At 40.3% G+C, this 13864-nt stretch overlaps 1 protein-coding gene across 2 annotated transcripts in view; it reads left to right on the top strand.

Moving 5' to 3' along the window:
• The first annotated feature begins 601 nt into the window (after positions 1 to 601).
• BRINP3 (BMP/retinoic acid inducible neural specific 3) overlaps positions 602 to 13864 on the top strand; it is a 312716-nt gene continuing 299453 nt past the window's right edge. Inside the window, exon 1 of one of the 2 annotated variants that reach the window (XM_087960836.1) lies at positions 602 to 825. The gene's annotated coding sequence lies outside the window, so the exon portion shown is untranslated. Of the gene's footprint in view, positions 826 to 2971; positions 3271 to 13864 lie in introns of those variants that run through there. The other variant, XM_026669157.2, reaches the window with a different exon arrangement.

Consider the following 13864-nt stretch of genomic DNA (forward strand, 5'->3'; position numbering starts at 1 on the left):
CAACCTGTAAAGGAGGCTGGCTGGGGAAATGAAAGGAGTTGTGCAAAGGCGTGTGTGAGAGAGGTTTACTCTCTGTCTACGCATTCCCCCTCCGTTTCTCCCGAATCTTATTGGATCCTCCCCCGTTCCCAGCTTCCTTAAGCACCTCCGCCTCTATATCTATCAGGATGAGTCCAGCCTCCTCGCCTAGTTCTCTCCGTGTGTCACCTTATCTCCAGGACCAAAGCCCGCCCCACCGGCTCTTTTGGGTGTTAAGTTTTCTTTCTTTCTCTCTTTTCCCCCCGCCCTTTTTTTTTTCAAGAGTGTCCAAGCTTTCCACTTCGCCAGTTTCCTCAAGTGAATCTTTAGATCGTCCACCTGCTTTGCCTTAAGAGGGATCGTCCAAGCAAACCTGCGAGATCGGGTTCCCTGCCTTTTTTTTTGTGTTTGTTTGTTTGCGGCGCCTTGATCCCCTTGCTGTTGTTGTTATTAGCATTCCTACTACTATTGTTATTACTCGTACGATTTTTCCCCTCGCGCTTTTGGAAGGCTCGCGGGCTCTTCTCTCTCGGTCGCTGTAGCGCGCGCGCGCGCGCTCGAGCGCGCACACGGGGCAAAGACACATATGTAAAGCGCGCTTTGTCAAAGCCGGGGCTCTCGGCCGTCGAGGAATCGCTGGAGGGTGGCGGCTACCGTCCCGCCGGGAGGCCTAGCTAGTTAGCTTACGGCTTTCAGACCTTACCCTTCGGAAAGCTCCTACAAAAGCTTTGGAACTATCATGGGATATTCGCTGGCTTCGTGGAACCTTTTTATTCCGGGACACCTCGCCTCTTGAAATTCCGCCCGGTGAGTACCTACCCATCTAGTCCTGACATAGCGGCTTCCAGTTCTTTTGGGTGTTAGGACACCTTTTCCCACCCCAACCTGGGTCCCTGAGCACGTTAGACTACCGTTCCCATAATCCCCAGCCAAATTTGGAGACCAATGAAGAAGTCGAGCACCGAGCAAACGTTTGACGCTTGCTCGCCCGTCTGGTCAGTACTTCCCACTCCCCTTTCAGAGAAAGTGTGTGTGTGTGTGGGTGTCTAGCAAAAAATATCCCTATTCGGGGGGGGATACTTAGGGGGAATATTTGCAAACCCCGAATTAACCCCCTCCCCACTTAACCTTTTCCCCGCCCGTCCAAATTCAATTGGCAGCCTTTGGTTTAAAATGTGAGCGCGCGGGGGTGCGGTGAGGAGAGAATCAACTTTGTTCCGTAACTTAGATTTCTCAAAGCTTCGAGCCTCTTTCTCCCACACACGTACACAGGTTATAAACCACCGCACGGGAGTTTTAAGCTCGGGCTGTTGAATGTTGAATCCGAGGAGCTCTCGCAATATGCTTTTCGGTTCGGCGCGCTGGTGGAGCTCCTGTTGGGCGGCGGACGAAATTTCGGGGCTGAAAGGCCTGGCAAAGGTTTTTTTTTTTTTTTTTTTTTTTTTTGGGGAGATCACAAAGGTGTGGTACCTCTGTCTTTGCGGGGACGTCGCCCTAAGTCAGTCCTTTGATATGAAATGGGCAGAAGATGTTCTGTCTGGTAGAGACTTTCTGGGAGACCCTTAAAGTCCTTGAAGGAAACCTAAAGAGGGAGCAGAGAAGGGACCAATCCTCTTTTTGGTTGTCCCAAAGCTTCTCAGGGGTTAGAACAGCCTTCCCACCCCAACCTGGTCCTCTGCATACCTTAGTTTACCATTCCCATAATCCCCAGTCAGGTTTTGAGACTAAACAATGCTGGATATGAGTATTTGTTCCTAAGAGAGTCTTGAAAGTGTCTGGAGAAGACAGCAGAGAGTTTATAGAAGTATAAACATTTAAGGGGTGTGCAGGTGTGTATATACAGACACATGTACGTTAGAGTTGTAGTTGCCAACCAAAAGGTCTTTTTAAGACTAGTAACAGATTTGGAAAACCCCTAGAGATACCTTCTGACAAAGAGCTGCTCATTAAATGGTCAGTCTTCTTCCCAATGCATGGCTCTTCTGGGTACACATTTTGCTCTAGGTGGCCTCCTGAAAGTTGGCACATGGTAAGCTGGTGGCCTGAAGGGAAATTTCATTTCTGCCAGTAGACCATCCCTGGGGTCTTAGTAAATCTCCAACCTTCTTCCAGATCATACTAACCTAATGGTAAAGCTGTTGCTAAAAAGTATTGATGCCAAGCAAAGCATCCTCAAGAGCATTTGGAAACACCAAAGAGTTAACAGTTACTGTGAGTTCTAGACTTGAAGGGGGAATTGCCGGGGTCATTGCCAATGGCAGGTGACATGAGTTCCCTTTTCTGGGGTCTTGCCCCTAAATCTCAAATTCATGATTATACAGGAAGGGGCAGAGCCTGGTGAGAATGAGTGTCTCCTTTCGTCTTATGGGTTTGTGACCCATTATGGTAAGGAGGGACAGGTAGATTTTTCTTTCCTGGCACATGCATGCCCTCTCTGGCTTTTCAAAAACCGATTTACTTGATAGAAAGCCCTTTTACTCCTTGTGGAGTGCCCACCTCACCATACTCATGATCATTCTGAGGTAGATTCCTTTGCAAATGAAATGCAATGCTCAGCCCAGTACACTCTTCTAAAATATGTGGGGGGGTGTGTGTGATTGGGATTAAAAACCTACATCTGATCACCAGATAGGTGGGTCCTGCTTGACCATTGCTAGAAGCAATCTGAAGGAGCTTTGCCTTGACTTAACTAAGACGTCCTTGTTTCATTCATCCCCAATGGGTTGAGCTGGGATTTACCCCACCATCATCACTGAATTTTGCAAAGCCCCCTTTCAGTTGGATATTACCCTCATCTAGCATTCAAGGGTGGGGCATGTTTGATTTTTCTAATGCCCCCACTAGTATTTTTGAGAAACCAACCTGGTAGGAATTGTTCTGGATTAACTAAACCCGGTGTAAAACCGTCTACCTTCCTTCTCCTATGCTGCAACTAGCTGGAAGCTGGGGGAAGGCAAGTCACCTTGCTCCGCAGCGTCCCCATCAACCAAGCGCCTCTCTTCGTTTCCTTGTCATCCCTGTTAGCGTTGGCCTTCTCTCTCCACCCCCTCAAACAGAACTTGTGTAATTAACCAAATCCCAGTCGGGGCTAGTCAATTACACTTCCGAGGAGGCGGCTTGCAGCTACCGCAAGCAGCTGCAGCCCCCCCTCCCCCCCTCTCTTTCAACTCCTCTGGATCCGGGAGAAAGAGAAACTTTGAGGACGAGCAGATGCACGCCAGAGGAATGACGGAACGCGGGCGAGCCAGCTAGGTAAGCGAGTCTGCACGATCTGGGCGTCTTGTGAAAACTACGAGAAAGGAGAGCGCCGATCTTAGGCTTGGCGGTGGGCAAGGTGGGCTCTGATCGACGGACAGAACCGGACGGATAGCGAGCGAGAAACGAACGGGCGAAAGGGATGGAGGGCAGGCGTCGCACTGGCATGTTCGGGTGGAAGGAGGAAGCCCTACCGCGCTTAATCGGCTGACCGAGTGGCGTTAGAAAAAAAATTCTTCTGCGCCTCGCTTGCGAAGAAATTAATGCGATTTAATGGTGCATTAGTAGGCATTTGCAGTCAGCGGGCGACCAAGCGCCTGGCAAGTAAGCAATAGACTCCTCCGGCAAAAATAATAATAAAAAAAACTCGATCAGCTTTAGTCTTATTCTTAGCTTGATATTATTCACTGGGAGTTTGTTGCGGGGAAAGGGGGGGGCGGAGAACAGGACTAATGGGATACATGCCAGGCCAATCAGAAAAAAAGGTGGCTGGGTGAAAAAGACCAGGGTGGAATAAAATTTCCAAAGATTATTCAGCAGTTTGGCAGTTTTGGTTTGGATGGTTAAGTATGAAAGAGGGCAAAGGAGCATGAAATGAAATGAACTCCTCCAGCAAGGCACAGTGCCTTTAAAAGTTTGTATCTTATCTCACCAAGATATTCATTATTATCTGGTGTGTCTGAATGTTCTATGTCTTCCATGGTGTGGTGTGTTTTTTTTCCCTCCTAGAAAGGAGTAACAGAAAGACAGGCAGAGATAGTAGCTGCAATGGCCCATTCCAATTTGTGTACTGTAGGTTTCTTGCTTCTGTAAATCCAGGCTCATTTAAATATACTACTAAGAAGATTTTTCTTGATCACAGGGTAAGGAACTAGTAGAGATTTTTCTGAGGTTTTAAGGAGAAGGACTGGCAGCCTGGCTAACAAGTAAAAAGGAAATAAGTGAGGCTTAGATGGGTTAGTGGAGGGAGATTTATGAATGCTTGGTTCTTATCAGTAACAAATGGTTCCTGAGAATTGTTCAGTCAAAAGTGCTGCACATGGCACTACTTAGCATTACAGATACATACATCCACACACATATTTAATCCCCATTCAGTTCATAACATCTCTTGCAGGATGAGGTGACCCTTCTATCCAAAATTCTGGTGAACTGTTGGCAGTCAGTCTCAAAACTGATGAAGTAATGGGCCAACAGAGGCAATTATATATGATTTTCCTGAAGTTTTTATTTGCAACATATGATGGCATGGGCATGACCAATATGTAGAGAAGAAAAATAAAAGATCTGGGTTTTGGATTAATGAAAGGCAGGGTAGAAAATTCAGCACAACATTTTCTTTAATTTGTTTTAGGGGAAATATTTTTGTCTTTCTAAGTCCTGATCCTTCATATGATTAACACATTTCACTACATTTGTGCTTGATTGACACATGGACATACAGTTCCCTAAAAAGCTGAATGTGTGAACTCAACCCCATTGTAAACATGGATAAAATATTAGTTGAATATCCCATTTTGATATGTCTTTCGTAGTCTGTTCATATGATAAATAGGTGGGGATAAACCAACTTTAGATGTGGAGAAGTGCTCTTCGGTTCTACTTCAGTGTTCGGCCTAGAGTCAATCCCTCTCTGTCAGTCTCTAAGTAAAAAGTAAATAGCCATCTCTTTACAGGGCTGCTGTGAGAGCAAAGCCTAAATAAATTTGAAATGTCACTGCACAGTAAAGGATCGTAAGAGGAGACAAGAAATGAGCTTCCAAGATTGGTAGGATGATAAGAAGATAGGTAGATAAATTCTCTGGCTCTTTGTATCACTTCCTTCCTTCCTTCCTTCCTTCCTTCCTTCCTTCCTTCCTTCCTTCCTTCCTTCCTTCCTTCCTTCCTTCCTTCCTTCCTTCCTTCCTTCCTTCCTTCCTTGTATTTCTTCTATCTAGAAGAACAGGACTTTTCAGAGAGGAACATCTTGCTTTTGCAGCCAGATGGTAGCAGACTCCAAATCTCAGATGATTTGAATCCTCTATTGGTTTCATCACCAAGCTGTAGACCAGGATTGGGTACTTGTTCTTTGCTGGGATAATGATCATGATTTCTCTTTCTCCTTCTTCTTGAGAATCAGTCACCCAGAAGATTTTCATCTTATCCTGAAACGAGAAACAGTTTATTTGCCATGTAAGCTTGTGTGCCTAAATTGCTACTCTGTGGGTAGCAGTATTGGTCTAATTAATCCATATTACTTAATCAGATAGTTCCTGAACTGTCTGTAGGGTAGGTATAATCCCTATGATCACAAATAGAGCAGGGAGGAAATTGAACTCCAGATGGATAAAACAAGGAATAATTGAAAAATAAGGGGTGAAATGTCTCAAGGTGAGTTGATGCGACTTGGCACTAGTTACAAATTGATAGGCACTAAGCAGGTAATGAGCCACAGTCCTCGGCTGTGACTTTCTATTGCTTTCTTCTGTCTTTTCTGTGAAAATGTCATTAAGTATTAAAGTGCATCCTTTGGTGAATGACTCCATCACACAGCTGTCACAAGCCCTTTCTTACTCAGTTGATTGCACCATGAAATAATATTCTCTTTATCACAAGGAAGTTGGGAAAGGACTCTTTTTAACTGACAATGTTTAAGTATAAAACCATTATTGCTCTTTATTTTTCTACATAGGAAGGAGAGTCAGTGAACCTTTTGGAAATGTGGGAGTGTGTAAAAGAAATAAAAAATAAGGTTAATGACTCCGGCTAATCAGTTAAGAAACTGCAATATCCTGAGTGAAGAATATAAACCCTAGTGAAGCTACAGGGAATTAGCATATATGAGTTCATCTTATTGTTAGATATTCCACACCATGCATATATTTATCCTTACGTGAGAGCCATTAAAATGAGTAAGGCTCATTTTGATATAAGGGTGCACAGAAATACAGCTTTCATAACAACAGTCATCAAAGGAAAGTGGATCTATATAGTTCAGAATTAGGCAATCAGATCTGAACTATAACTCCCATCAGTCTTAACTCCCTTAGTCAAGCAATGGTGGGAGTGGAAATCCAACACTGCAAAAGGGCATTTGCTTACTTATCCCTAACTTGTCAAGAAAATTAACCCCAGCAAGGATCTATTATTATATAACGTATATGATCATACAATATATCTACACATATAGTTCATATTTTCATATTGCAGTTAGATAGTGGTAGAAGCAATACAATAAGTTCCCTATGATAGTCTAGGCATAATCCAAAATCTTTATTATTTGGTTCTAGTATTTCTCTGAAATTTTCATTATCTTTCTAATGAATAATTGCAAATATTTATTTGTATCAAGTTCCGGATTATGACTTTAGACTGCATGCCATATTTTTTTATTTAGTAGGCTGATTTCTCTAGCCAAATGATTGTGTTTTGTTTGCAAAAACAGAGTATCAAAAATCCGGAAAGGATATGGACCTTTAAAAAATATTAAGAAAAGATGTCTGAAACCATTTTAGTAGAATCTCATGCGATATAATCAAATTTCTTAAACTTATTTTTTTCCCCACTGTGAAAAATCTAATAAGGAATCTACAAGGAGTAAGGAGGCTATAAGGAATTTACAAATTTGCAAGGAATGGAACAATCAAACTGAAACTGGAATCTAGAAGGCAAAGTATTATATCATTTCCAGAAGATAATTTTAATTCAAGAAAAGTACCGGAGGCTCAACATGCAGCAGGTTCCTAATATTTAAGAAGATAAAAATAGTCCCTGGAGCATAATATGGGAGGAAAATACCTTTTCTTAAGAGTATGACATGTTTAATTGAGGCAAGATGTCTCTAGTGAAGAGAGCAGTCAACTTACACTCAGTTGCTAAGCTAGTTAGCTTTCAGAGCTATTCTTATTCCATAGAGCAAATGCTCAGAGAATCTTAAATCTCATTTTCTGTATCTTTTGCTACCATACTGACATATGCTTAGTAAAACAATACTTCTTGCCTTGGGTGTTCACTGATGAAATGCAAAAAAAATAATCTAAACTAGGAAATGTACAAACACAGAGATGAACTCATTTTGTCTCGGCATAAGGCAGAATTTATACAACAAAAGCATATCTATCCATATGTCTGTCAGCGAAACACTATTACTTCTCCCTATTTTGTCTTGAGCTTTGATATAAGTAATACTTCAAATGAATCTTGGTTGTACTGACTTTCCACCACTATCTAATCCAAGGTAGACATCCTGATTGATGGCACTGTAAGATCTGATTCCATCTGAATCATCCTTCTCTTGGGTTAGAGCTGATTAGAGTAGAAAGGATCTAGTTACATGACTTTAAAGGAAAATGTTTGTTAGGTGAGAAAAAATGTTTTCAGTTCTAAATTGGCATCAAGAACAACATTCTTAGGGTGTCACTTATTCTATCATAGCAACGTTCTTTTGTTTTAGTTGAAATAAGGGAACATAGACACTGATTTTTCTGGGGAGGGATATCAGTAGTTTTTACTCAAGACCATTTGCCAAGTAGCTGAATTTTTTTTATAACCATATATGACTTTGCCTGTCCAGGCTGAACATCAAGGGATGTTCTGCTTCAAGATAAATCAGAGAGGCCTGGACTTGAGAACTGCTCTTCTTGGTAATAGCCCAAGAAGTCTAGAACATACTTTTTACCTGCATGTTCAATCATCCTTCCATCTTTATATTCAGGGAAGTCCTTAACAATGGTTTTGTTTCATGAGGTCTTTGGATCCTAGGATGATTACAAGGTCATTTTTGTTATTGCAATTACTATTCTAATTATAATTGCAATTTTTAAAACATATTTTTGCCCTGCTTTAATTGCAGGGATGTCTGGTATTGCTTTATTCAGGTTCATTGGTCAGAGTTGGCCACATTGGGATAGTCTGTAGTTGTTCTTAAATAAAAAGGCACAGATTAATGTGTATTGGGACCCACAAGAATACAGTGTATGGGATAAGTACTATGCAACGAGTGGGGGAAATGAAACTAAAAAGTTCCATGTACCAATAGAACTTTACTGTATCTATTTCTCTGCAGTGAATGGTCCAGTTATAATTTTAGATACAGTGACTACTTTTTATAGTTAAATATATAAGGAGTAGTGGATGGAATCATGCATTAGGGTAAGTGAGGGATCAGCAACTCAAAATCCACATGTCAGCCTAACTCTAGAACAACCCTGTTTGGGATACATATTTGATTTCAAAACTTTCTGTTTCTAGCTGTACCATTTCTTACTCTGGTGGAGTGGAAAACAGATGCATCAAAACTTTACCAAAAGACACAAGACCAAAAACAACCCTGCATCACTGACACACAAGTCCACACTCTCTTCAAGTCAAAACTAGTCATAATTTAAAAATATAATGCAGCCCTTGGCTTAAAAAAAGTTCCTTGCTTCTTTTCTAAGACATGACATAATTTGTTTATTTGTTTGTTTGAATTATTTACATGGCTGCCCATCTCACAACAGTGATTTGAGTGGCATGCAAGTGTTAAAGCCTCAGCCAAAAGAAGCACACAAAGATTAAAACAATGCTACCACAATGACCTATGGTGCCCAAAATAAACAATGCATCACAATCATAAATCAGACCCTGCCTAACCACCTGGCTCAAATGCTTGGAGAAACAGCCAGATCTTCCGTGTTTTACAAAAGAATAACAGGGTCAGGGCCAGCCAGATCTCCAGTGGAATACTGTTCCATGGGGCAGGCACTGCCCCAAAGTTGACATAACTCATGGATCCAAGATAACACTGCTTGATAGAGAGGATTCAGAGCATGCCTTCTACATCTGGCAGGCTGAGCATAAATAAAGGGAGAAGTTGACACATGGACAGCTTTATAGATGATAACTAGCCCATTGAAATGCACCCAGTGGGAGACAGTGAAACTCATGGAGCTGTGGTATATGAGTGTAATGAGAATTGCCAAATGCCTTCTGTGTTGCTGCATTCTGGACCAGCTGCAGCTTCCAAATGCTATTGAAGAGCAGCCCCATGTACAGTGCATTACAGGAATCCACGTGGGAGGTGATTGAAATATGAGTCACCAGGAGCATTTTTTATTTGGGCATTGGTCAGAACCCTGACATCTCCATGTTGAACAATGGGTACAATTGGTATACAAGGCAAATGTGCAGAGGTGGTTGGCATTTGTTCCCTGAGCAGGAACCGAGTCTAGCAGAACCATACCCCACCCCCCCCGCCATTCCAGGGAAATGTAACCCCAGCCAAAGTTATTTTTCCAGATACAGGACTTTAAAACTCACAGCCACTCAGTGTTGCCAGAATCAACAGGAGCTGCTGATTGCCAACCACCTCTGACAGGTGACAGAGGACACTTATATCAATCAGGGTAAAGGGTAAATTTGGCTGTATATTTCAATTTATTCATCTCTTTGCCTTCCTAATCTTTTCTGCCACATCGTCTTGGATAAGAAGAGAAAATCTTTTTAGAAAGTACTTTAGAGCAGGGGTCTTCAAACTTGACAGCTTTAAGACTTGTGGACTTCAACTTCCAGAATTCCTCCTCATGTCATGTTAGCTCGGGAATTCTTGGAGTTGAAGTCCACAAGTCTTAAACTTGCCAAGTTTGAAGACCCTTACTTAAGAGGCTTCAACCTAATCCAAAATTTCAGATTTTCTGAGGGGAACCAGCCTCATAATCTGAATATCTTGAAAATACCAAACAAGCAATCATTGGTAATTACAGAGATCTTGAAGAAACAAAATACAGTAGAAACAAGCAAAGACTCCTGTGTGCAAGAGGACTTGCCCTCTATATAAGCAGGTTGTATCTTGGAAATGTCAACAGACAAGTTGCCTGTATATCTACATGACAAATGGCTGGATAAAAACTTGGCCAGTCTGGCCTTTACAAAAACATGTCTCTTCCCCCCCCCCCCCAAATAAATGATAGACAGGTTTAGCTATACCACAAGAACTGAATTATTTCTTTGCTTGTTTTCATATTATTCTGGCATGCCCTGGAATAATCCAAAACACTTTTCAATTAAAATAGCAGGGAGGAAAATAACAACAAATTAAAATGTAAATAATAAAAAAAAAACTTTAATTATTATCCAGCAAAAGATATACAGTGTGTGTGTGTGTGTGTGTTCATATTCTTTTATGATTGAGAGAACAATATGCAAATTCAGCCAGGAAGAGACAGGGAACAAGAATAGTTATGAAAGCAGAGTATCTTCCAAAGGGTCTGTCTTACAGAATTTAACATTTAGAAATAGCAATCAAATTTAGACTTGTATATTGCTTCATAATGCTTTAGAGCCCTCTCTCAGTGATTTACAGAGTCAGCATATTTTCCCCAACAATCTGGGTCCTCATTTTATTGACCTCAGAAGGCTGAAATGTTGAGTCAACTTAGAGCCAGTCAGGATCGAACTCCTGGCAGTGAGCAAAGTCAGCCTCCAATATAACTCTTAGTAATTTAAAAAAATACTAACAAGAACTAACAATTTTAATTACTGCATGTTACATCTCTAGGCATGTAACAGTGCATGGCCAAATCCTTGATAATGTCTTGCCTAGAATTTGGTCCTTCAAATTTGGCCCTTAACAGAAGTCGGTCAGAAGTAAGAATTTTCTTCTGGTAGAGTGAAATACATTTCCAATTCTGATTTAGAAAGGCACCTCTAATTTTAATTCAGGTAGAAATTTTTATTTTATCAAGAACCGTGTTGGCAACAGTGATTAGAGTGCAATATTGCAGGCAAACTCTGTCCATAGCCTGGAGTTTGATCCTGATGGGGTTCAAGGTTGACTTGGGTTTCCATCCTTCTGAGATCAGTAAAATGAGGACTTAGATTGTTGGGGGCAAAATGCAATAATGCTGACATTGTAAACAACCCAGCAACTACTGAAAGCACAAAGAGGTGGTATATAAGTCTAAGTGCTATTGCTATTGCTGGTTTTATGTAGAAGTCTAGAAAACATTGCCTTGTATACTTGTATACTTCATCTCAACTATTTAGGCTATCAATTCAGTTACTAGTCTGGGAATACAGGTAAGGGTTTTTTTTGTTTTTGTTTACTTATGACCATTTGTTTAACTATTTGTTCAAAGTTACAGTGGCCTTGCAAAATGTTCTTTCAAAGTTATGATGGTTGCACTAACTCCACTGTCACACAATTGCAATTCAGATGTTGGCAAAATGGCTTGAATTTATGACCAGTGCAGTATCCTGCTGTTGCAGAATTGTGATGTGTGCCCAGCGGTGGGATTCAAATAATTTTACAACTAGTTCACCCAGGGTCAGGTTGGCTGTTGTGGGAGGTATGGCCCATCCCCATCCTCCAGCTCCGCTGCACATGTGGGACAAGCCTCCCGTGATGGCCAACCTGACCCTGGGTGAACCAGTTGTGGAATTACACCCCACACCACAATCAAAGTGGATCCTGAGTGCTGCACTGCAATGGAGAAATGGGCAACAGAGCTTCTGGAGAGAAGGAGGAGGAGCAGGGAGAGGGAAAACAGTCTTCTCCTTCCCTTGCACTGGCCACTCCGTTTCTCCATTGCAGTGCAGCACAGCTCCCAGGATGCACTTTGATAGTGTGTGTGTGTGTGTGTGGGGTGTAATTTAACAACTGGTTCACTTGAACCAGGGTGAACTGGCTGAATCCCACTGTTATGTGTGCCCTTCCCAATTAATTTTCAAAAAGCAATTTATATAAGACAGTGTGATTCAGTTATCATTGCATTGGGCCCAACTGCTATAAAGATTTTTTTCTAAAATCGGGTCTGGTCATTTGATAACTCACTGAATGACTATATCATTGCATTGGTTACAACTGGAGTCATAATTGGAAGACCACCTATATATAGTATGATGTTTATATGCATACACATTGTTTCCAACTTTACAGTTGATTTTAACCTGTATTTTGCACAGTTTTTAAAAATCTTTTTATCTTTAAAAAAAAATCTTTCCTCGAGTGAGAAACATACATTTCTCACAAAACTGAAACAGTATCTTACATTGTGGGAAATTTATTAACTTTTTGAGGAGTATTTTGGCCTCATGTTTTGAGTCGTTGGCTCATATTGTTCCATTACTGTACTTATTCAGTTTAATCTCCTCACCAAAGCAACATTTTCAACCCATTTAGGCACAACTGAAAAAGAGCTGTAAAATCAAACAATAGTTGAGCTTTATTTGATAGGAAAATAATTATTAAAAGGAAAGCATGACATTAGTTAAATCCAGATTTCCTTAATAATTCTTCTATCTTGCATTAGAATTAGCACTTAGAACATCCTTACAGTGCCTAATAGAACAGGGGGTGATTTGTGATAATTCTAAGAGTCTGTACTTCTATGCCTTGTAGTTATATCGTTGAGTTACTCATTATTCATCGGTCACTGTTGTCCAGGATGTGAAGTCACAGAGGTTTAATGCTTATTTTTTCCTTAAATCATTAAATAAATCTGATTTATAGGCTAATTATCCAAAGTCAATTATTTCATTAGAACTAAAGCACAGATGGAAGCATTTTCTAATATATAAAATGCATCTCAGAATATTTTTTATAAATTTTTTTTGCTTATAACTCCAGATTATTGCCTGGAAACTTTTCATTTCAAATTGTTATTTTAGTGTCTCAAGGATATCTGAAGGTCAGTCTGTTCGAGCGCAGTGATGTGCAAATTTTAGGAGGGTAGTATTGTAAGCACTATAAGCACTATTTGAAAAAAAAAGTGAAGATGCAGGATAAAGAAATGACAAACTTAAATTGGATTTCAATAAAATCCAATTGAAAGTGCATTATAAAGAGTTAATCACTCATTATTATTTACTATTATTTTTAAATGACATTTACATCATTATTATTATGAACGTTTATTCATTAAACATGAAACTCAGTCATCGGGACATTTAAAAATATATCACAAATATCATTCACTGCTCTGATGGTTGATATGGGTTGCTGCCAGCATCCTAGGTATCAACCAAGTATCTTCTTAAAATGTATGTTGTTCTGAGTAGTGCAGTCTTTTGAAGCTCCGCTGGTGCTTCAGCAAGAAGCTGCAACTTCTTGATACATTTTGCAAAATTCTTGGACATGGTACCAAGTGCCCCGATGACAATGGGTATCACTGTTACATGTTTCATTAATAATCTCATAGTTTTGATATTTCATGATTTTTCCAGTTCTTTTTCTTTGACTCTGGCATCTCCTGGTACAACAATGTTGCTGTTGTTGTTGTTGTTGTTGTTGTTGTTGTTGTTATTTTCTTATTCACATTTAACACGACCATCTGGTAGAAATATTGGAACAGCACCAAAGGCTTTGGAAATCATATATAAGGGACTTTTAAAATATCTGTATATGTTAGAATATTTAGATAATCTGGATACAAATATGGACAGAAGGTGGCTTGATTCAAATTTATATTGCCTATGAGATATTAGAAGAAATAAATATGTGCTTGCTTAAAATAGTAGTCTGATGACAATGGAAAAAAGATTCTGCTTCCTGAATACTTCTGGGTATATCTTATAGATATTTGGCTGCTAATCATGAAAATGACCTGTATTTTAATCTTTCGTGTACCATTTT

Source organism: Notechis scutatus, chromosome 3, assembly GCF_049901735.1.
Source record: "Notechis scutatus isolate UNSWTSFEM ecotype Mainland chromosome 3, rNotScu1.2, whole genome shotgun sequence".
Classification (NCBI taxonomy): domain Eukaryota; kingdom Metazoa; phylum Chordata; class Lepidosauria; order Squamata; family Elapidae; genus Notechis; species Notechis scutatus.